This window comes from Salmo salar, chromosome ssa20, assembly GCF_905237065.1.
Source record: "Salmo salar chromosome ssa20, Ssal_v3.1, whole genome shotgun sequence".
Classification (NCBI taxonomy): domain Eukaryota; kingdom Metazoa; phylum Chordata; class Actinopteri; order Salmoniformes; family Salmonidae; genus Salmo; species Salmo salar.
In genome coordinates, this window is record NC_059461.1 from 85,563,360 (window position 1) to 85,588,806 (window position 25,447).

At 44.0% G+C, this 25,447-nt stretch overlaps 1 protein-coding gene across 3 annotated transcripts in view; it reads left to right on the forward strand.

Moving 5' to 3' along the window:
* neus (Neuroserpin) overlaps positions 1-25,447 on the forward strand; it is a 59,924-nt gene that overhangs the window by 16,412 nt on the left and 18,065 nt on the right. The window contains exon 1 of one of the 3 annotated variants that reach the window (XM_045702913.1): positions 5,265-5,353. The gene's annotated coding sequence lies outside the window, so the exon portion shown is untranslated. 3 annotated transcript variants of the gene reach the window in all.

Sequence of the window (25,447 nt, forward strand, 5' to 3'; positions counted from 1 at the left end):
GGAGGTTGTTTGACCACTGACCCATTACGGATGCAGGCAATGAGGCAGTGATCGCTGAGATCTTGGTTGAAAACAGCAGAGGTGTATTTAGAGGGCAAGTTGGTTAGGATGATATCTATGAGGGTGCCCGTGTTTACGGCTTTGGAGTGGTACCTGGTAGGTTCATTGATAATTTGTGTGAGATTGAGGGCATCAAGCTTAGTTTGTAGGATGGCTGGGGTGTTAAGCATGTCCCAGTTTAGGTCACCTAGCAGCACGAGCTCTGAAGATAGATGGGGGGCAATCAGTTCACATATGGTGTCCAGAGCACAGCTGGGGGCAGAGGATGGTCTATAGCAGGCGGCAACGGTGAGAGACTTGTTTTTAGAGAGATGTATTTTTAAAAGTAGAAGTTCAAATTGTTTGGGTACAGACCTGGATAGTAGGACAGAGTCAATTTTTGGTGGACTTTCTAAGCCAGGATTCAGACACGGCTAGGACATCTGCGTTGGCAGGGTGTGCTAAAGCAGTGAATAAAACAAACTTAGGGAGAAGGCTTCTAATGTTAACATGCATGAAGCCAAGGCTATTACGGTTACAGAAGTCGTCAAAAGAGAGCACCTGGGGAATAGGAGTGGAGCTAGGCACTGCAGGGCCTGGATTAACCTCTACATCACCAGAGGAGCAGAGGATGAGTAGGATAAGGGTACGGCTAAAAGCTATGAAAATTGGTTGTCTATGATGCCCAGAATAGAGAGTAAAAAGAGCAGGTTTCTGGAGGCGATAAAATAGCTTCAAGGTATAATGTACAGACAAAGGTATGGTAGGATGTGAATACAGTGTTGGTAAACCTAGGCACTGAGTGATGATGAGAGAGATATTGTCTCTAGAAACATCATTGAAACCAGAAGATGTCATAGCATGTGTGGGTGGTGGAACTGAAAAGTTGGATAAGGTATAATGAGCAGGGCTTGAGGCTCTACAGTGAAATTAGCCAATAAACACTAACCAGAACAGCAATGGACAAGGCATATTGACATTAAGGAGAGGCATGCTTAGCCGAGTGATCATAAGGGTCCTGTGGGATTCAGACAGCTAGCAGGGCCATAGGTAGCAAGCTGGCAGAAGATGGAGGGAGGTCTGTTTTTAGCCACCACGTGCGTTTCCGTCTGTAGATTAGTGGGGTTCCGTGTGGTAGGGGGACCAGTCCAATTGGCAAAATAGTTCTAGTTATAAGAAAATTGTATAGTTCCAAGAAAATTGTCCGATAGACCTATTCAGATAGCAGCCGATAAGACAGCTAACGATTAGTGGGCCGCAGATGGGTGTTCAGGTTACGTCGCGATGGAGGGGCCAGTTGGATAACTCCCTCGGGCAGATAACGTCGGTAGTCCAGTCGTGAAGGCCCGATGGGGCTCCACATTGGCAGTAAAACAGGTCCGGATAGGTGATTGTAGCCCAGGAGTGGCTGATGGAACTCTTCAGCTGGCTAGCACCGGAATAATTGATGTTAGCTCCGGGACCAATGTTAGCCAATAGTCACTCGGGTAGCAGCTAGCTAGCTGCGAGATCCAGGTGTAAAGCTAAGGGATAGCTAATGACCGCCAACCGTGGCTAGCTGAACTCCAACATTTGCCAGTGAACTGGCCAACCTCTGGCTAACATCTGTTGTGGATTTCAGATTTGAGGTAAATAATACTTTTTTTTAAGTTGGTGAGGCGGGTTGCAGGAGAGTGTTTTGAGGTTGAGTTTTAAGAAGAAAAAATATATATAAAAAGATATGCGAAGAAAATATGTAAATATATATATATACATGGGACACGACAAGACGAAGGACAAAGACGTCTGACTGCTATGCCTGCTACATGTAGATATGGTTAAAGTGACAATGCATATATGATGAACAGAGAGTAGCAGTAGCGTAAAAGAGGGGTTGGCGGGTGGTGGGTGGCGGGACACAATGCAGATAGCCCGGTTAGCCAATGTGCGGGAGCACTGGTTGGTCGGCCCAATTGAGGTAGTATGTACATGAATGTATAGTTAAAGTGACTATGCATATATGATAAACAGAGAGTAGCAGCAGCGTAAAAGAGTCATTTAGGCAGGTTGCCTTTGGGTTCTTGGGCACAGGGACTATGGTGGTGTGCTTGAAACATGTTGGTATTACAGACTCAATCAGGGACATGTTGAAAATGTCAGTGAAGACACCTGCCAGTTGGTCAGCACATGCCCGGAGCACACGTCCTGGTAATCCGTCTGGCTCCGCAGCCTTGTGTATGTTTACCTGTTTAAAGGTCTTACTCACGTCGGCTACGGAGAGCGTGGTCACACAGTCGTCCGGAACAGCTGATGCTGTCATGCATGCCTCAGAGTTGCTTGCCTCGAAGCGAGCATAGAAGTGATTTAGCTCATGTGGTAGGCTCGTGTCACTGGGCAGCTCGCGGCTGTGCTTCCCTTTGTCGTCTGTAATAGATTGCAAGCCCTGCCACATAAAACGAGCATCGGAGCCGGTGAAGTATGATTTATTCTTAGCCCTGTGTTGACGCTTTGCCTGTTTGATGGTTCGTCGCAGGGCATAGCAGGATTTCTTGTAAGCTTCCGGGTTAGAGTCCCGCACCTTGAAAGCGGCAGCTCTACCCTTTAGCTCAGTGCGAATGTTGCCTGTAATCCATGGCTTCTGGTTGGGGTATGTACGTACAGTCACTGTGGGGACGACGTCCTCGATGCACTTATTGATAAAGCCAGTGACTGATGTGGTGTTCTCCTCAATGCCATCGGAAGAATCCCGGAACATGTTCCAGTCTGTGATTGTCACGTCCTGACCAGTAAAGGGGTTATTTGTTATTATAGTTTGGTCAGGACGTGGCAGGGGGTATATGTTTTATATGGTTTTGAGTGTGTGTTTATGTAGAGGGGCGTTTTATTTATGTTTCCGGGGTTTTTGGTTTAGTTCTATGTTGTACAGTTCTATGTCTGTTTCTAGGGTGTTTATTTCTATGTTCAGTATTTGGGATTGGGGCCTTCAATTGGAGGCAGCTGGTTATCGTTGCCTCTGATTGAAGGTCCTATAATTAGGAGTTTGTTTGTTTTGGGGATTGTTCTTTGTATTGCTGTGTGAGCCTACAAGGCTGTTTGTCGTCCGTTCATCGGTTTATTTCGTGTTAAATAAAATGAGCATTCACATACCCGCTGCGCCTTGGTCCAATTCATATGACGGCCATGACAGTGATAGCAAAAAAGTCCTGTAGTTTAGCATCTGCTTCATCTGACCACTTTTTTATAGACCGAGTCACTGGTGCTTCCTGCTTTAATTTTTGCTTGTAAGCAGGAATCAGGAGGATAGAGTTGTGGTCGGATTTACCAAATGGAGGGCGAGAGAGAGCTTTGTGCGCGTCTCTGTGTGTGGAGTACAGGTGATCTAGAATTTTTTCCCTCTGGTTGCACATTTAACATGTTGATAGAAATTTGGTAGAACTGATTTAAGTTTCCCTTCATTAAAGTCTCCGGCCACTAGGAGCGCCGCGTCTGGTTGAGTGGTTTCCTGTTTGCTTATTTCCTTATACAGCTGACTGAGTGCCAGCATCTGTCTGTAGTGGTAAATAAACAGCCACGAAAAGTATAGCTGAAAACTCTCGGCAAGTAGTGTGGCCTGCAAGTATCACAATATACTCTACTTCAGGCGAGCAAAATCTAGAGACTTCCTTAGATTTCGTGCACCAGCTGTTGTTTACAAATATGCACAGACCGCCCCCCCCTCGTCTTACCGGAGCGTGCTGTTCTGTCTTGCCGGTGCAGCGTATATCTCGCTAGCTGAATATCCATGTCGTCATTCAGCCATGATTCCGTGAAACATAGGATATTACAGTTTTTGATGTCCTGTTGGTAGGATATTCATGATCGTACCTCGTCTAGTTTATTGTCCAATGATTGCACGTTGGCGAGTAATATTGACGGTAACGGCAGCTTTCCCAGTCGCCTTCTCCGGGTCCTGACCAGGTCCGGGTCCTGCGTCGCTTCCTCTTGCAATTGACGGGGATGTCGGCCCTCTGGGGTCTTTGGAGAATGTCTTGGGTGTCGTCCTTGTTGTAGAAAAAATCTTTGTCTACTCCGGGGTGAGTGATCGCTGTACTGATATCCAGAAACTATTTTTTGCCGTAAGATACGGTTGCAGAAACATTATGTACAAAAATAAGTTACAAATAAAAAATAATTACAAATTAAAACCCACTGAAACCCATATTGTGTATTGCTAGCTAACATACTACTGTGTTACAGTGGGGGGAAATCAATACTGTATGTTCGCTAACTTAGCTAGGTAGCTATCTAGCTAAGTTACAGTAGCTAAACAACTAGCGGTAGCCATATCTATGACTAAAAATAAAAGAGACAAGCAGAGGAGTTGTCCTTCAGTCTCAAACCTAGCACAGCTCTCTGTCCTCTCAAACCTAACACAGCTCTCTGTCCTCTCAAACCTAACACAGCACACTGTCCTCTCTGTTCTCTTACCTACATGTTCTGCCTAACTTTCCACTGCAGTACTGCACTCCACTCTTGCATATTGTGTGATCATAAGAAGTGTTCATAAAGTTTATGTCAAGCACACTTCTATGTGCATAGAAGTGTAGAGATGCGTCAGTTAAAAGTGTAGAAGTGTGTTTCAAGTAGAAGTCTTTAAAGGGGAATTTCACCCTGGGGGAATCTGGGCTTGTTTTCATCATGTCCAAGGTATTTCTAGGACAGTGAGATGTGTTTCACACATAACTGCCCAGGAGGAAGGCAGGTCTGGGGTTCTCGCGCTGAATTATACACCCTATGACAGCTTCCTGTGTATTTAGGGGGGGGGGGGGTCTACAAATAAATGTAGTCCTGCTTTGTGGCATTTTGCGAAGGCTATCGCACTATACAATTTTGTGCGTGTAGACATGGTTCTCCTTGTTTGATGGAGCCATTGGACATATTTCAGCGATGTTCTTATCGGCGGATTCATTGCTAAATATACAAGCAGACAAATTCTTTCCAGTCTCTGAAATGCCACAACTTGTGTTGGGCGGTGATTTTGTGCTCAGGTCCCCGTCCCTCCCCCAAGGCGGGCTTTTTTGAAAAGGAGGCGGACACTAACAACACAATCCTTTGGGCCAAACTGAATGTACTGACCAGAAGCAATAGCTTCAAGTAAGTCCTCTTATCAACACGAATTCTACGATGGATAATGTTTGGATGTTCAATTATCTCCATGGTTACGTTCAACCATACATGTTTCAACCGGAATATAGCAAAGTGGATTCGAAACAAAGAGTTGGATTTAGTTAACATTAGAAGCTCACAGCTGATGCCAGCACTAAGAGGGCAGATGACAAATACGCTGCCTAGATAAGTAAGTTATTTTGTCATGCAAGCCACCTTGCTAGCTAGCTAACGTTAGTTTATCTACTGAAACCCATATTGCATATTGCTGGCTAACATAGTACTGTATTACAGTGGGGGGAAATCAAAATCTTTTTCTGTTTTGCTAATTTAGGTAGCTAGTTAGCTAAGTTAGCTAAACAACTACTGGTAGCCATATATATCTATGACTAAAAATAGAATAGGTTTTACAATCTGAGATCTTTGGTATCTCAATTATAAAACCTTTTCTCTTTTTAGTCTTATATATGGCTACCCAGAGAGGGGACCAAGTCGCTATTATTCGAGTCACAAGGTCCGAGTCTGAAGTCGAGTCTCAAGTAGAACGGGTCAAGACTCGAGTTAAGTCCAAGTCGTGCATTCTAAGAGCAAGTTGCGTCGAGTCTCAAGTTTTCAAGTCAAGTCTCGAGTCAAGTAAAAAAAAATCTATTAATCTTTGTCTATTGAGGCTACCAGACACATATTTTGATTATTTTGTCTAAAACATATTTTAATTAGCCTATGTAATTGTAAAATATTGACCTTGTAGTTGTCATAAGGGCATGAAGTCAGCTGAAGGCAAGGCAGGTTGACGTGCTCAGAGTGCAGATTTAATTACAATGTCTTGGTGATCTAATGGTGAAAGTACCATATCATACAATATATACTGGTAGATTTAACCAAATCTACACGGCAGTAGCCCAAAACAAATAGCCTCTGTATCAGGCTTAACCTGTCCTATCTGAACACACTCAGGTAGAAGGCAAGACTGTACAGCCTCCCCCTGAGAAACCACATGGACTCTGTCTAACAGGAGCTCAAACAGGTAGAGGACAGGACTGTGCAGCCTCCCCCTGAGAAACCACATGGACTCTGTCTAACAGGAGCTCAAACAGGTAGAGGACAGGACTGTAGAGCCTCCCCTTGAGAAACCACATGGACTCTGTCTAACAGGAGCTCAAACAGGTAGAGGACAGGACTGTACAGCCTCCCCCTGAGAAACCACATGGACTCTGTCTAACAGGAGCTCAAACAGGTAGAGGACAGGACTGTACAGCCTCCCCCTGAGAAACCACATGGACTCTGTCTAACAGGAGCTCAAACAGGTACAGGACAGGACTGTACAGCCTCCCCTTGAGAAACCACATGGACTGTGTCTAACAGGAGCTCAAACAGGTAGAGGACAGGACTGTACAGCCTCCCCTTGAGAAACCACATGGACTCTGTCTAACAGGAGCTCAAACAGGTAGGCCTAGATAATGCAGGCACTCTCCCCCAGAACCATTACAATTACCCAATGGGCAATTATAACCAATAAACTGGTTCTACAATGTAAAAGGCAATTTCTACATCCATTGTTACATTGGTACATTTGTCTTAGTCAGACTTCATTATTATTAATGATATTTCAACACAATGCATACATGGAACAATCATTTTCTCATATTCAACGTTCTTCTGACTACAACGGGCCACGTTGCCTATTTCTATGCGCTCTAAGGCGCGCAAGCCCCTATTACGCCCAGCAAAAAATGACAAAGAGACAGGACCTAGACACACGGAACTCCGACATAACCCAGGAAATATGAACAAAGGAAACAATGTATTTAATTAAATAAACATAACTTGTACCTCATGAGTCTTGCGAAATGTTCATGTGCACTATAAACATCGCGCCAACTCAGAGCAGGGTAAGAAATGGTTAACTATAAAATGAAAGCGTATCGTAGGCCTATCAAACATGAAACAGAAATGTCTACGTGTTGCAATAAACGGTATGTGGATGGAATGATGAAACGCTAGCAATTAGTGTAGTATTAAATGGAATACAGATTTACCACATAGGGCCTATACATTTAAACGTGTGAAAGAAAGAGGAAACATATACTGTATGAACAGGAGAAAAAGGCCTCTCCACTGGCGGGAGTTTGGAGAGCGCAGGTGAAGAGCCGCTCCTCTGGTGCGTAATTCATTTAACAACTAATTACAAATGCAGGCTTCATAAGTAAATGGTCAATGTCAAGTAATTGTTACATAACAAAGGACCAGTAGGCATATTCTAGTAACTGTTGCTCCATGGCTGGTGAGTTTACAAAGTAAACAGTTCATTTTCTTGATCACCCAAATGTATTTATTATGGCAATCCTACAATTTGACGTTTTCGCTGCACCGTATCCTATAGCTGTACAGCAAATCATCAGGAGATCTGTTCACCTGCTCACCCGACCTGTGTGGATTGATAGTTTGCTGGTCCAAACAGAGTGCAGTGTGCGTTTCACGAACTAAACCGTTGTTTTTTGCAAGGGCGATGCTGCTACTACTGTCTGGCTGCATGTAGCGTAATCCACGTGGACTCGGTGCCGCACAACTATTGACAAAACATTACAAAACCTGGCTAGATCATTTCCAAGTCATCAGTCTCAAGTCAAAGTCGAGCCGCCGGTCTTGAAGCTCCAAATCAAATCTCAAGTTATTTTATTTTCTATCAAGTCAAGTCATCAAATGTGTGACTCGAGTCAGACTCAAGTCAAAACAGCAAATTACAACGTTACAACCAGCCACTTAAAGCTAGGTTTACTAGCAAATGGTAGCACATGACTGTAATTGGCTAGCTAGTTAGCCTGGCATCTGCTAACGTGTTATGCGCCACACCTTGCGTTTGTAACTTGTTAGGAGACGTGTAACATCAGCAACTGTAAATAATTGTACTAGCTAGCTATGTAACGTAATTGACGAGGGTCATGACCGTGGATGTATTTCAATCTCACAAAATGATAGCCATAACGCAAAATAGGATTCCAAACAGATGTAAATAAGTATTATATATATATATATATATATATATATATATATATATATATATATATATATACAGTCAGCTCGCTAAATTAGAAGAAACAATAATATAACAATATACTATTGTAAATCTCAAACAAATATTTACCTAAGCATGCCTGATAGACATGGCTGTAGGTAGAAACTGTCTGATATTTTTGTAAATGTAATCTGTGCCTGTGCACATGTACGCATGTTCAACTAGTCTACCCTAATGTTGATGTTATGCTGACACAGTTCAACTGTTGTTCAACTGTGCAATAGAGTATAATCTATTATTCTTTTTTTTGTCTTACAGACAATACCGTGTGGTGCCTTCCAGGAGTGTATTCTAGATACAGAAACATAATTCCTTTGTCCTGTGTGTGTCATTGTAGCAGGACTGTATTCCTCTCGAGGGATTAGACAGTATGCTGGATTACCAGTATATGACTCATAAGGAGCTGAATGGCAGTTTGATCATGACAACATTCCTCCCACAGCTTTATAAGTATTCCCTGAACTTTACTACACTGACCATACTGTATTCTCTTACTGTATGTTCTTTTTGAATGGCAATTTTATCATGACCACAAGTTGTCTTCGCTACAGATCGTTACACCAGATAATGTGATTTAACCAAATATTTTTGGTATCCTTTACTCGGAGTTACAGGGTAGATACTTTTTGTGTAGCACAGAGAATTTTTGATGACCAACCTTTTTTTTTTACAGATTTTTTGTTGTTACATATACATATATTTTACATACATAGTAGTTTTATATACCGTATTCACATGAAAAATATGTTTTATATAGTGATGCACCAATATTGCATTTTTGGCCGATACCGATAGCCGATATTTTTCCTTGCCAGAAAAAAGATACCGATACTTTTATTAAGCCACAATAACAATTAGCCACAATAGTGGACTTTGCGTTTAGCCTTCAAAATAAAAGTATGGCATAATTCCATTATTTGTATTCATTTGCATCACTGTCAATGACATACTTCAAAATAAAAGTATGTCATTGACAGTGATGCAAATGAATACAAATAATGGAATTATGCCATACTTTTATTTTGAAGGCAATCCGCAAATTCCACTATTGTGCCTAATCCTTATTGTGGCTAGCTTCACAACACATAACCCAGTCCGGTCAGGCCTCACTAGCCAGATGAAGCTAGCTTGCTGCTTATAACGTTAGCTTTGGGCAACAGGGTTAAGTAGCTGGCTAGCTATTTATTTTCATGAACTGAAGTTCAATTTCAATAGGCGAACAACAAGTGGCAACCTAGCTAATACTTACTCACAAGGATTCCTAAATCATTGCTAAGAATAATGAAAATGACTGCAGGTTCTACTGGTCATTGTTTTTAAGCTGGTTGTATTGGTGCTAGCTAGATACCAAGCTAAAGCTAGCTACCCCAGAAGTTGTGGTCGAACAAATGATGCTTTATTACCAACGCGGTATTGTAAACACATCGTTCGTGGCCGGTGTGTGCTTGTTTGCAGACTTTTTTGTACAGCTTTGACAGTGCTACTGTATCGTTTTTGACACGCAAAGACCCAAACGGCGTTCCATAGAATGTATGTTCTGAAGATAATAGCAGTGACGCTATTACTGTGTAACTCCGGTAGGGCAACATCTGAAAAATAGCGCACTTGGTAGTGTGTACCGGTACTCGACCAGTCGGCGAAAGCCAACATCACCCAAGAGAGAGAACAGTTGATTGTCAAGGGCAATGAATTCCATTATCTTGGCTTTAATGGATTTCGCCTTTGAGTTGTCTCGCTGAAATTTTCTTACTCTTTCAAATGACTGCTCGTTATATAGGTATGCACGTCAGCTTTGACATCGGTTTTGCACATCGGGGCGTTAAACTAGACATCGGCCGATACCGATGTTGGAATATTTAGCAAATATCGACCTATTCTGATATGTTCACCAATATATCGCGCATCCCTAATTTTAGATATACACTGAACAAAAATATAAATGCAACATGCAAAGTGTTGGTCCCATGTTTCATTTCTTTACATCCCTGTTAGTGAAAAATAATTCCAAAGCATACATAATATTATGCCTTAATATTAGCCCTTGATATTAAACGTTGATGAAAAAGGACTGCTAGGCAAATGAGAAAGCAAAAACAAGGTCAACAAAACAAAATCATACGCTGCAAGACGGTACTCTGCCAAAAGAATCCATCCAACTGACATGTGTGGCATATCAAGAGGCTGATTAAACAGTATGATAATTACACAGTTGCACCTTGTGCTGGGGGACAATAAAAGGACACTCTGGAATGTGCAGTTTTGTCACACAACACAATGTCACAAGTTTTGAGGTTAACAAAATGTGGAAAATGTGAAGGGGTCTGAATACTTTCCGAATGCACTGTAATTTCATTGAGTTTCACTGAATTCAATTCTATACTGAACAAAAATATAAACGCAACATGTAAAGTGTTGGTCCCATGTTTCATGAGCTGAAATAAAACATGCCAGAAATGCTATATATATGCACAAAAAGCATATTCCTCTCAAATGTTGTGCACAAATTTGTTTACATCCCTGTTAGTGAGTATTTCTCCTTTTCCAAGATAATCCATCCACCTGACAGGTGTGACATATCAAGAAGCTGATTAAGTGTCATGATCATTACACAGGTGCACCTTGTGCTGGGGACAATTCAATTCCAACTTTAAAATGTGGAGTTTTGTCACACAACACAATGCCACAGATGTCTCACATTTTGATGGAGCGTGCAATTGGCATGCTGACTGCAGGAATGTCCACCAGAGCTGTTGCCAGAGAATTGACTGTTCATATCTCTACCATAAGCCAATGTCTTTTTAGAGAATTTGGCAGTACGTCCAACCAGCCTCACAACCCCAGACCACGTATTACTACGCCAGGCCAGGACCTCCACATCTGGCTTCTTCACCAGCGGGATCATCTGAGACCAGCCACCTGAACAGATGATGAAACTGGGTTTGCACAACCAAAGAATATCTGCACAAACTGTCAGAAACCGTCTCAGGGAAAGTCATCTGTGTGCTCGTTGTCCTTACCAGGGTCTTGACCTGACTGCAGTTTGGCATCGTAAGTGATGTCAGTGGGCAAATGCTCTCCTTTGATGGCCACTGGCACGCTGGAGAAGTATTCTCTTTACGGATGAATCCCGGTTTCAACTGTACAGGGCAGATGGCAGAAAGTTTGTATAGCGTTGTGTGGGCGAGCGGTTTGTTTATGTCAACGTTGTGAACAGAGTGCCCCATGGTGGCTGTGGGGTTATGGTATGGGCAGGCATGAGCTACGGACAAAGAACACAATTGCATTTTATAAATGGCAATTTGAATGCACTGAGATACTGTGACGAGATCCTGAGGCTCATTGTCGTGTCATTCATCCGGAAGTCCCCTCAGCAATGTTCTTCCCAGAAGAATGGAGGCTGTTATAGCAGCAAAGGGGGTACCAACTCCATATTCATGATTTTGGAATGAGATGTTTGACAAGCAGGTGTCCACATACTTTTGGCCATGTAGTTTGTATTCTGTGAATCCTTAAAGGCAGATACATTTTGAAGACTGATAGAAAATAATCCATATTTATGTTATGGTGGTTCTACATCAGGGCTTTCCAACCCTGTTCCTGTAGAGCTACCGTCCTATACAGTTTCACCTCAACCCTGTTCCTGTAGAGCTACCGTCTTATACAGTTTCACCCCAACCCTTTTCCTGTAGAGCTACCGTCCTATACAGTTTCACCCCAACCCTGTTCCTGTAGAGCTACCGTCCTATACAGTTTCACCCCAACCCTGTTCCTGTAGAGCTACCGTCCTATACAGTTTCACCCCAACCCTGTTCCTGTAGAGCTACCGTCCTATACAGTTTCACCCCAACCCTGTTCCTGTAGAGCTACCGTCCTATACAGTTTCACCCCAACCCTGTTCCTGTAGAGCTACCGTCCTATACAGTTTCACCCCAACCCTGTTCCTGTAGAGCTACCGTCCTATACAGTTTCACCCCAACCCTGTTCCTGTAGAGCTACCGTCCTATACAGTTTCACCCCAACCCTGTTCCTGTAGAGCTACCGTCCTATACAGTTTCACCCCAACCCTGTTCCTGTAGAGCTACCGTCCTATACAGTTTCACCCCAACCCTGTTCCTGTAGAGCTACCGTCTTATACAGTTTCACCCCAACCCTGTTCCTGTAGAGCTACCGTCCTATACAGTTTCACCCCAACCCTGTTCCTGTAGAGCTACCGTCCTATACAGTTTCACCCCAACCCTGTTCCTGTAGAGCTACCGTCCTATACAGTTTCACCCCAACCCTGTTCCTGTAGAGCTACCGTCCTATACAGTTTCACCCCAACCCTGTTCCTGTAGAGCTACCGTCTTATACAGTTTCACCCCAACCCTGTTCCTGTAGAGCTACCGTCCTATACAGTTTCACCCCAACCCTAAACTGGCACACCTGATTCTATTAATTAGCTGGTTGATAAACTGAACCAGGTTTGTTACAACTGGGGTTTGAGGGAAAACCTACAGGAGGGTAGCTCCTCATGAACAAGGTTAGAGATCCCCTGTTCCACATGATCTTACGCTGAGCCACACTGGCTGCGTTTACTCAGGCAGTCACATTCTAATATTTCTTCCACTAATTGGTCTTAATCACATCAGATCTTTTCACATCGAACATTTTTCAGAACTGATCTGATCTGAAAGACCAATTAGTGAAAAAAAAGATCAAAATCGGGCTGCCTGTGTAAACACAGCCATAGTCCTTTATCTGGCTTCGGTAGACTGACAATGGTGTTCGGCATGGTGGGCTGGGGAAGCTGAGACTCTTTGTGCTTATGGCGAATGGTCTTGTCCTGTCTGCGGTGAACGGCCAGCTGGATAAGACTGTCCTGTCTGCAGGGAACGGACAGCTGGATAAGACTCTGTCCTGTCTGGGGAACGGACAGCTGGATAAGACTGTCCTGTCTGTGGGGAACGGCCAGCTGGATAAGACTCTGTCCTGTCTGCGGGGAACGGCCAGCTGGATAAGACTGTCCTGTCTGCGGTGAACGGCCAGCTGGATAAGACTCTGTCCTGTCTGTGGGGAACGGCCAGCTGGATAAGACTCTGTCCTGTCTGCGGGGAACGGCCAGCTGGATAAGACTGTCCTGTCTGCGGTGAACGGCCAGCTGGATAAGGCTCTGTCCTGTCTGCGGTGAATGGCCAGCTGGATAAGACTCTGTCCTGTCTGCGGTGAATGGCCAGCTGGATAAGACTCTGTCCTGTCTGCGGTGAATGGCCAGCTGGATAAGACTCTGTCCTGTCTGTAGGGAATGGCCAGCTGGATAAGACTCTGTCCTGTCTGCTGTGAACGGCCAGCTGGATAAGACTCTGTCCTGTCTGCGGTGAACGGACAGCTGGATAAGACTCTGTCCTGTCTGGGGAACGGACAGCTGGATAAGACTCTGTCCTGTCTGGGGAACGGACAGCTGGATAAGACTGTCCTGTCTGTGGGGAACGGACAGCTGGATAAGACTCTGTCCTGTCTGCGGGGAACGGCCAGCTGGATAAGGCTCTGTCCTGTCTGCGGTGAACGGCCAGCTGGATAAGACTGTCCTGTCTGCGGTGAATGGCCAGCTGGATAAGACTCTGTCCTGTCTGCGGTGAATGGCCAGCTGGATAAGACTCTGTCCTGTCTGCGGTGAATGGCCAGCTGGATAAGACTCTGTCCTGTCTGCTGTGAACGGCCAGCTGGATAAGACTCTGTCCTGTCTGCGGGGAACGGCCAGCTGGATAAGACTCTGTCCTGTCTGCGGGGAACGGCCAGCTGGATAAGACTCTGTCCTGTCTGTAGGGAATGGCCAGCTGGATAAGACTCTGTCCTGTCTGTAGGGAATGGCCAGCTGGATAAGACTCTGTCCTGTCTGTAGGGAATGGCCAGCTGGATAAGACTCTGTCCTGTCTGCGGTGAACGGCCAGCTGGATAAGACTCTGTCCTGTCTGCGGGGAACGGACAGCTGGATAAGACTGTCCTGTCTGCGGTGAACGGCCAGCTGGATAAGACTCTGTCCTGTCTGTGGGGAACGGACAGCTGGATAAGACTCTGTCCTGTCTGCGGGGAACGGCCAGCTGGATAAGGCTCTGTCCTGTCTGCGGTGAACGGCCAGCTGGATAAGACTGTCCTGTCTGCGGGGAACGGCCAGCTGGATAAGACTCTGTCCTGTCTGTAGGGAATGGCCAGCTGGATAAGACTCTGTCCTGTCTGCGGTGAACGGCCAGCTGGATAAGACTGTCCTGTCTGCGGTGAACGGCCAGCTGGATAAGACTCTGTCCTGTCTGTGGGGAATGGCCAGCTGGATAAGACTCTGTCCTGTCTGCGGTGAACGGCCAGCTGGATAAGACTGTCCTGTCTGCGGTGAACGGCCAGCTGGATAAGACTCTGTCCTGTCTGTGGGGAATGGCCAGCTGGATAAGACTCTGTCCTGTCTGCGGTGAACGGACAGCTGGATAAGACTGCCGAAAGTGGTGTAGGGCTTCTTAACCCTCAACTGTTTGGTCCTCTTGCAGAAGATGTGCTGGTACTGCACGTCTCCTGGAAAGTCATGGTTGAGGTGTTAGCATTTTACACTTTTAGTGGAAGAGACGAGGGGCAACACCTTTGTTGGTAAAGGGATCAACCGAATGGGACCGGCTAACATTGTTTAGGGCCAATCAGGGACATTTCGAGCTGCTTTTGAGAGGAAAGATCATTCAACAAAGTAAATGGACTAGGGGGCTAAAGAATGTGTGAAAAGTCTTAGGAGGGCAGTTGTTACACGGTATGAACTGTTGTGTATGGGAGATTGAGGAGAGGTGGCACCTCTCAACCGTTCCCATACACAACAATACATTTACTGTCTACGTACAACCCTGCATTACCAAAACAACTTCCTCATCTAAAAGTACTGTCCGTGATCCTCCCCCAGCCCATTGACTTTGACAGATCATTCTTGTCAATAGTAGACCTTTGCAGGGGATTTTTGTAGACATGTCTTTGTATTGTGTTTTGAGAATCTACAGAGAGAAGAATGAGGTGGTTGTATCATTACTGTTGCAGTCTTGATTTTATACCTTTCTGTCCCACAATTAACCGCAAGGTGTGTTCGCTCCCTCAATGCTCGTGTACCCAAAATGCCGCCGCTTTGGGGTATTTTTCAACAGGGCCTGTGGAAGGACTCCAGATAACCTGAGTTTTACAGAGAGAAGAGGGTGGGACTAAATTGATGACATGGTCTGGAAGGTACTCGGTGGTCCTCAGACTACCTCTAACCAACTGTAACTTGATAACACAAACCATACAAAGAAAAAGCCATATTACAACCTATGTGTTGTGATAATAGTGTTGTTTGCTCTATAATCTGTTAAATTCATATGCCTTGACACTGTGATATAAGGGCCTAAAGGCCCAAGACAATAAGAAGACACAGTGTTAGAATAAATTCAACCAGACCTTTGTTTTATCACAACCCCAGAGAGCAGCCTCTGTCTGGTGAAGTCCTCAAAGCATATTACATGTAACAGACATTTACATGACCTGTTGCATGGTCAAGCAAGTTCATGTTTCCCACATTTTCAGACCACTGAACAACTATTGATTTAGAACCACGGAGAGTTTCCTCAAGTCGCAAAGAAAACAGGAGCTGCCTCCACTATTCCAGCACCATTTCAACTTCATCAAATCACCTATGATTAGTCTAATACAGTGACAACTAAAAGATACCAAAAACGATTTAGTCCAATTAACATAAGCTAAATATGTTGTGGCTGTCCATGGTTCTGATTTCTGTGTCTGTGTGTGTGTGTGTGTGTGTGTGTGTGTGTGTGTGTGTGTGTGTGTGTGTGTGTGTGCGCGTACGTGCGTGCGTGCATTTGTGTAAGTAGAAAAAACATGATGACTCACCCTACTTGTAGAGAAACAGCAATGCCATCCTCCTCTCTTTCATGTTTTCACGGACTATCACTCTGTCATACAGTAAACACTTATTTTTTGTTGTCCTACCTGGCTAAAATACTTGCTCTCTAGCCTAACTTCCATTTATGGGCAACGTTAGCTAGTTAACATTAGCCTTCTACATCTAGCTACATATTGAACTTCCATCCTCTCAGGCCAGAGGCATAACAAGATATGAATTCATGGTTGGATCAGAATCGCTGTTATAATCATTGGCCAGTAAGGAGAATTAAGTAAAACACAAGTCCAAATCCCTATCTCTATCCATGGCTAATTTAGTAAAGGGACAGTTTTAGCTAGCTAGCCACCGGAGGACAACAACACAACGAGATGCAACAGTTCAAGTTGTTTCTATGAATGACGTATGCTCTCAATGTGATTTAATAGGAGAGACGGCAAATCCAAGATGGCTTCCCTTGACACTTAAAAAAAAAAATCCCCCAGGACCATTTCACAGTTGAGCTCATTCAGTTAAGCTCAACGCTGATTGGTTATAATTTTATACTCGTTTAAAAAAAAAAAAATTATCAAGGGAGGCCAAATGCTCGCTGGCTTCCCTTGCATTCAATGCTATAGGCGGCAACAATGTGATACTCGTTTGGACCAGACAGTATCAGATAGATGGCCTACACATTTAGAAACAGAATGGCGCTGTTTTGCTCGCTCTGATTCTTTATCCGGTGAGATACAATTCTTGCGAATTGAAAGAATATTATGAAACACAGAGAGACATCAGCTAAATCATGTTTGGTTACCTCTAATCGAGAATGCTCAGTTTTGTTGTGAAGGAAAACAAATCTATGGTATCACTTCTCAGCTGTTGTCTATGGATTCCCCATCACATCAGTTCAGCCTGAAAATCCCTCTGATAATCTTTGGTCACCGTAAGGCGCATCATTCTTGATAGCCGTAAGTTACTGGCAGCATCGCGGTAAATCTCATTTTCACGCTTGTTTGTAATTAGCACAGCCAGGCACAGAACACCACACAAGCATGATGAAAAACAAACATTGTCCCCCAAAAAATGGTGCCTGCAGAAGTTCTGAGATGGCTGTGTGTTGTTCGTTCACAATGCCATCTTCCACGTTTGTGAACATGCCCCATCTACCTTAGAGAGCTGTATCCGCTATGATTTCCGGATTTTGTGGTTCGCTATGAGCAGAGGAATAAACAGTCAAAACTTCCTGATTCTACCAGTGGAACTGAAAGGTGCTAGTTGTAGCTTGAGGATAATGTTGATATTTACGATAAAAAAGGTAATGTTGTTAAAATAGTAATGAATATATGCCATGGGAGGGCCAGGGTGAAATTCACCTTTAAAATAGTAATGAATATATGCCATGGGAGGGCCAGGGTGAAATTCACCTTTAAAATAGTAATGAATGTATGCCGTGGGAGGGCCAGGGTGAAATTCCCCTTTAAAATATTAATGAATATATGCCATGGGAGGGCCAGGGTGAAATTCCCCTTTAAGTGTGTTTCAGTTAGGAGCTATTATAAGAGCGGACTGTCTCAGTGTTCTTATATAATTACTGAGTTTGCTGATGATGGAGTAGCAAGTGTTGTGTGTATGTGTGTGTGTGTGTGTGTGTATGCGTGTGAGCGTGCGTTCTCATGTTAAGGGGAGATACAGGGACTGGGTATTTGGGTTTTAGTCTTCTGTCTTCTCTGGACATGGAGAGAATGATGTTCATCACATCCCATCATCATGGTAACAAAGGAAGAACATTGTGTGTGTGTGTGTGTGTGTGTGTGTGTGTGAGTGAGAGGAATGAATGATGATCTTCCTAAGTGTGTTATATTATGTTATAAGCCCAGCTACAGGCGGTAAAGCTTGGATTTAATTCTACTAGATTGGTAAGTATGTCTTCTTAAAGGTGTTGGGTTTAATTCTACTAGCTTGGTAAGTATGCCTTCTTAAAGGTGTTGGGTTTAATTCTACTAGCTTGGTAAGTATGCCTTCTTAAAGGTGTTGGGTTTAATTCTACTAGCTTGGTAAGTATGCCTTCTTAAAGGTGTTGGGTTTAATTCTACTAGCTTGGTAAGTATGCCTTCTTAAAGGTGTTGGGTTTAATTCTACTAGCTTGGTAAGTATGCCTTCTTAAAGGTGTTGGGTTTAATTCTACTAGCTTGGTAAGTATGCCTTCTTAAAGGTGTTGGGTTTAATTCTACTAGCTTGGTAAGTATGCCTTCTTAAAGGTGTCGGGTTTAAAGGGCGTTGAGGATTAAAGTGTCTGAGGGGGTGAATGGCGTCACGTTCTGAATGTGGAAATGTCAGCTACTGTATATTAGCGGTGATTTAGGATCAGTCGTGTTCTTTTCAAAGGACAACAGGTTTAATTCTATTCATTTTAGAAGCCTTGAAGATTAAACAGAAATGACTTCAAAGTGTCTGGGCTTTGTGCTCTGCTGGAATCACGTCAGGTTTTTAAGAGGCATATGGGTTTAACAGGTGTTGGTTTTCACCTGTGGCACTCAGGTGATGCCCATCTCAGACCCTTACCCCCTCTCCCGCTCAAATCCCTCTCCCTCCCACCCTCTCTCCCCCCAAACCCTTCACCCTCTCTCCCCAATCTGTCTACACTACCAGGGCAGGTGTACCCTTACAGGTGGCAGGCTGCTTTAATAGAACAGCTCCGCTCCCACAACTCATAAGGTCACACAGGTGTCACTATCACACAAACAATCCCCCCCCCCCTTCGCCTCCCTCTCACTCCCACATCTTTTCATTATTATTTCATTATTTCATTATTATTCAGGTTATTACTTAAAAATATTCGTCAACAAGTTAAGAAATTCCAGGTTGGAGAGGATCTGTAGCATTTTTGTACTGACACAACATTAACGTAGTCAAAAGAAACACGCCTAGCTTGTCCTCAACCATTCAAACGAAGTCCGATGGGTTTTCCCAAAATATTCACATAACTTCATGAACCCTGCTTCTGCAGCCATTCGATGGCATTGTCGTGACTTGACTTTAACATTAATCTGATGACTGTTATTTATCTAATCAACTATGTTTAATTGTTACCCGTTTTAAATTAATCATGTAACAATTAACTCATTAGGATTTTGGGCACCACGAGAGCAGTTCTATAAAGAGTTACCATCTCCTGAATTAAACTTTAATAGGTATTTACCTATCACATCTATAAACAGTTAACTCATTAATCATAACCTCGTATCATATCATCATTCTGAACCATTGTAACCTCTTTGCATCTGCAAAAACCAGAGCCTTATGATTCAGTACTACACAAATTGGTTTAATTATTTATTTACTAGCTAACTAAATGGTAACACAGGATAAACACACACTCATAATACATTAAAAACAGGTCCCTAGCTGACTGACAACAATATGGCTGCTTGTTACAGAAGAGATGGAGAGAGGGACAGAGACACTTAACGTTGGTACATTTAGAAACTACTCTCACTTATAGTACTCCTTTACTTTGCACACAAACTGCTGCCTGCTTGGAGTAAGAAATCATGAATGTAGTTACGTAAAATGTCTTGGTTCGCCGGATCTCTCTCGGTGGACAGGGCCGCCTTGGAAAGGGAGTTGGGCCTTTTCGCGACACGCTTGTAAGGCTCTGATTCTCCAAAATGGTTCCGACAAGTCTTTTCCTGTTGTTCTTCTTTGTGGTTGTACGGTATCCTGTGACTTGTCGTGTAGTCCTGAACAGAACTACAGAGTTGATTTTCCTTCCATTCGCTCCTGAAGAGGCGTCTTTGAAGATAGGCTAGCCAGCCGTGTTGATGGTTCCCAGTGGGGTGATGAGAGTAGTGTAATACGATGGTTTGAGCAGGGTAGTAGAATGGTCCCACTTAAATTCGCTTATCTATTTTACTTAGGACAACTAATCAACTGTACCAGTGATTGTCCGCGAGGTGAGTTTATCGTCTCTACCTCGTGTTGAGATTCACCATTCAAACCACTTTAAACGTGCAGCTGCAGCTCTAGGTCTCTCTGGTATGATATGTTAATTCTTAACCCATCATTTCATACAGTTTTTTCGAAAGGGCGGTTCCGTCAGGTGACACGCTCTCTGACCTCACTCAGGGGCGTGACTTGTCACTCTGCAAAGTTTATGTTAAAACAATTCTCTCTTATGGCTCCTAAAATCACATCCCTCTCTTAACAAAAACACTTTCATAATTGTTCATATTACATGCACAGCGCATCGGATGGACACTTCATACACGTAGTGGATATACTTTCCAAGTTGCAGTATTTCCTGTATAACATTTTTAATGACATCACAAAATAATTAACATGACATTAATGTTCTATAGATCGGCTCTGACCATTCCCCATGTTCTTTGTTAGAAATATTGTTCCAGCATTTGCTTTAGAACATGTTAGAGTTTTGGCAGGAAAACTCTCTTGAAACCAATCCTGATCTTACCTATTTGGATTCTCGTGGACAGTCATGACAGCATTGTTCTTCAAGAGAGGATGACGCATTGAGAGAAATTATGTAGCCTAAGCTACTCATGACAGGAGCGTTTAATTGTTATTAAAGGTACTTCTATGCCTGCTCTGTCAACATTAACAGGCCAGGTATGCCTGCTCTGTCAACATTAACAGGACAGGTATGCCTGCTCTGTCGACATTAACAGGCCAGGTATGCCTTCTCTGTCAACATTAACAGGACAGGTATGCCTGCTCTGTCAACATTAACAGGACAGGTATGCCTGCTCTGTCAACATTAATAGGCCAGGTATGCCTTCTCTGTCAACATTAACAGGCCAGGTACTTCTATGCCTGCTCTGGCAACATTAACAGGCCAGGTACTTCTATGCCTGCTCTGTCAACATTAACAGGACAGGCACTTCTATGCCTGCTCTGTCAACATTAACAGGACAGGTACTTCTATGCCTGCTCTGTCAACATTAACAGGACAGAGAAACTAGACATGCTCAGTGCGTAAATTATGGTGTGAAATAAACCAAAGGTTTTTTCTCACAAGTGTAGCAGGTTTTGAACTCTGTAAACAACGTTTCCACTCTGAGAATGGTAAATTACTGTAATTAATACATGTATTAACAGACATTTCTTTAACCAAATGATTGGGATTAATGATAAATTGGCTGTTTTACAAACGGTAGGCTACCACATGGTCATTCATAAAGTGCATTGCGGGCCGACACTGTATTTTGTATCTCCTAGGGCCGCATAACGGCCAGGACCGGGCTGGTCAGCCTTGATTAGTCTATAAATAAAGAAAAGATTCTGTATCTAATGATGATCTGCTGCCAATGACTGGAACGAACTACAAAAATCTCTGAAACTGGAAACACTTATCTCCCTCACTAGCTTTAAGCACCAGCTATCAAAGCAGCTCCCAGATCACTGCACCTGTACATAGCCCATCTATAATTTAGCCCAAACTACTACCTCTTCCCCTACTGTATTTATTTATTTTATTTATTTTGCTCCTTTGCACCATATTATTTATATTTTAACTTTGAACTTTCTTCAAACTACAAATCTACCATTCCAGTGTTTTACTTGCTATACTTTATTTACTTTGCCACCATGGCCTTTTTTTGCCTTTACCTCCCTTATCTCACATCATCTGCTCACATTGTATATAGTCTTATTTTTTTCTACTGCATCATTGATTGTATGTTGTTTTACTCCATGTGTAACTCTGTGTTTTTGTATGTTGTCGAACTGCTTTGCTTTATCTTGGCCAGGTCGCAATTGTAAATGAGAACTTGTTCTCAACTTGCCTACCTGGTTAAATAAAGGTGAAATAAATAAAAATGAAATACCATGCCAGGATGGAGAGGCTTGGTGTTTTGTCCATTGGACACAAGATTAGTGCAATATAGGCCTCATGCTACAACAACCTTTTCGACTGCTGTTGAATAATTCATGAATAGTCAGACACATCCAACCTTTTTTTATATGTATTCATTTACTAGCAAGCAATGAAAATGTGCATTTGTATAAAAGAAAGTCCACACATCAATCCATTTTTTTTTACTGAAGTGCCATAGCCTGTAGCGCTTTACTCCCAGCATCTAGCGCCTAGCTGCTCCATCATCTAGCACCGAGCTGCTCCATCATCTAGCACCTAGCTGCTCCATCATCTAGCACCGAGCTGCTCCATCATCTAGCGCCGAGCTGCTCCATCATCTAGCACCGAGCTGCTCCATCATCTAGCACCGAGCTGCTCCATCATCTAGCGCCTAGCTGCTCCATCATCTAGCACCTAGCTGCTCCATCATCTAGCGCCTAGCTGCTCCATCATCTAGCGCCGAGCTGCTCCAGCATCTAGCGCGGAGCTGCTCCATCATCTAGCGCCGAGCTGCTCCAGCATCTAGCGCCTAGCTGCTCCATCATCTAGCGCGGTGCTGCTCCATCATCTAGCGCCGAGCTGCTCCATCATCTGGTGCCGAGCTACTCCATCATCTAGTGCCGAGCTGCTCCATCATCTGGCGCCGAGCTGCTCCATCATCTGGCGCCGAGCTGCTCCATCATCTAGTGCCGAGCTGCTCCATCATCTGGCGCCGAGCTGCTCCATCATCTGGCGCCGAGCTGCTCCATCATCTAGCGCCTAGCTGCTCCATCATCTAGCGCCGAGCTGCTCCATCATCTAGCGCCTAGCTGCTCCATCATCTAGTGCCGAGCTGCTCCATCATCTAGCATGGAGCTGCTCCATCATCTAGCGCCTAGCTGCTCCATCATCTAGCGCCTAGCTGCTCCATCATCTAGCGCCTAGCTGCTCCATCATCTGGCGCCGAGCTGCTCCAGCATCTGGCGCCGAGCTGCTCCAGCATCTAGCGCCGAGCTGCTCCATCATCTAGCGCCGAGCTGCTCCAGCATCTAGCGCCGAGCTGCTCCATCATCTAGCACCGAGCTGCTCCATCATCTAGCGCCTAGGTGCTCCATCATCTAGCACCGAGCTGCTCCATCATCTAGAGCCGAGCAGCTCCATCATCTAGTGCCGAGCTGCTCCATCATCTAGCACCAACCTGCTCCATCATCTAGCACCTAGCTGCTCCATCATCTAGCACCAACCTGCTCCATCATCTAGTGCCTAGCTGCTCCATCATCTAGTGCCGAGCTGCTCCATCAAAGGACAGTTGGAAAGAGGAGGAGATGGAGAAAGTTTGATAGACGAACTAAGTTAGCAAATCAATTGCTTATAATCATTAGTAAACACCCCTGCTATTAGGTCAAGTTTATCTACATTAGAAAAAAGAAGGTTAATAAAAATTAAAATAAATCCTAAAATGTATATAGGCCTATTTAAACAGTTTTGCAGGTTATTTTATTTTCATGACGGCCTTCATCCATAACTGTCAGCTACAGTTATTTAATTACCGTCACAGCCCCATGTCTCACATTTCAATGGACAGGATTCTAGAATGAGTAACACAGTCCATGTTCTGAGTAAGTTCCTAGAGTGGAACTTAGGAAGTCTGCATTGATATGATAGTTGTGTGTTTTGTAGGGGATAGAATGAAAGTGTTGTGTGGCAGGCTAGGCTACTCACTGGCCACACACTAGTTGAATCAACATTGTTTCCATGTAATTTCAATCAAATTACGTTGAACCAACATGAAATACACTTTGAATTGACGTTTGTGCCCAGTGGGTGGGCTCCTGTCTGCCAGTCAGGGAGAGGGGGGTTGGGGGACTGGGTTTGGGGTAGCTGGTACCAGGACAGGGCTGCTGTATTGATCCAGCCCTGTCATTGTTGTCTCAAGTACAATGTCACTCCAGTCACCAGCACCCATAGGAGCTTCTAGCCCAGTGTGGGAGCATGGGACTCTCATCTATCTGATAGTAACACACACACACGGCGCACCAAACACGGAGCCCCAAACACACAAACAACATGCAGGGCACCTGAACCTATTCAGCAGTTCAGCAATACACAACAGAGAACCAGGGAGGGACATCCCCTCTGTATGTGTCCCTCTCTCTCATTCCCTCTATCGCTCTAAAAACGCAGTGGCATGCTCCTGTTTTCTTTGTTTGTGCAGAAAACAGCGTTGCCAGGCAACGGTAAAAGGCAGAGGGATGAAACTGCATGAACTGCGTGTGTGTTCAGCAGGAGCAGCCAGAACACACCAGTCCCCTTAAGAACTGTGTGTAACATGCTGCTGTGAGGTAGGTAGAGAGGTAGAGAGGTAGGGAGGGAGGTAGAGAGGGAGGTTGGTAGAGAGGAAGGAAGGAAGGAAGGAAGGAAGGAAGGAAGGAAGGAAGGAAGGAAGGAAGGAAGGAAGGAAGGAAGGAAGGAAGGAAGGAAGGAGTGTGGACTTGAGGAAAGGAAGGTAGACAGGGAGGGAGAGGGATATGGAGCAAAGAAAATAAATGCCACATATTCTATGTTGGGTTAGGCAGTGTCCATAGTCACATACACTCTCTCACTCACACACACACACACTGACACACACAGGCGTTCTCATGGCACTGAGGCAAGCCTATTTTGAAGAAGAATATGATGTAACAGGAGATGATAAGATCAGGGATGAAATATGCATGAGCTCATTTAGTAATTGTCACCAAACAGAGTTTCTTCTGTCTGCAGTCGACAGCACAAATGTAGTTACAATCCACTGGAGGAGGACAGCTTCATCACTCTTCCCCCTCTCCTTGTTTCTCATATCAAATCACATTTTATTTGTCACATGGTCTACAAACAACAGGTGTGGACTAACAGTGAAATGCTTACTCACGGGTCCATCCCAAAAATGCAGACAGAATGAAAATTGAGAAATAATATAAAGTAAAACATGTAACAATAAAAGTAATAGTAGATACAAATAACTTCACAGATCTTCATTGTAAAGGGTTTAAACACTGTTTCCCATGCTTGTTCAATGAACCATAAATAATTAATGAACATGCACCCGTGGAACTGTCGTTAAGACACTAACAGCTTACAGACGGTAGGCAATTAAGGTCACAGTTATGAAAATTAGGACACTAAAGAGGCCTTTCTACTGACTGAAAAACACCAAAATAAAGATGCCCAGGGTCCCCACTCATCTGCGTGAACGTGCCTTAGGCATGCTGCAAGGAGGCATGAGGACTAAAGATGTGGTCAGGGCAATAAATTGCAATGTCCGTACTGTGAGACGCCTAAGACAGCACTACAGGGAAACAGGACGGACAGCTGATCATCCTCGCAGTGGCAGACCACGTGTAACAACACCTCCACAGGATCGGTACATCCGAACATTACACCTGCGGGACAGGTACAGGATGGCAACAACAACTGCCCGAGTTACACCAGGAACGCACAA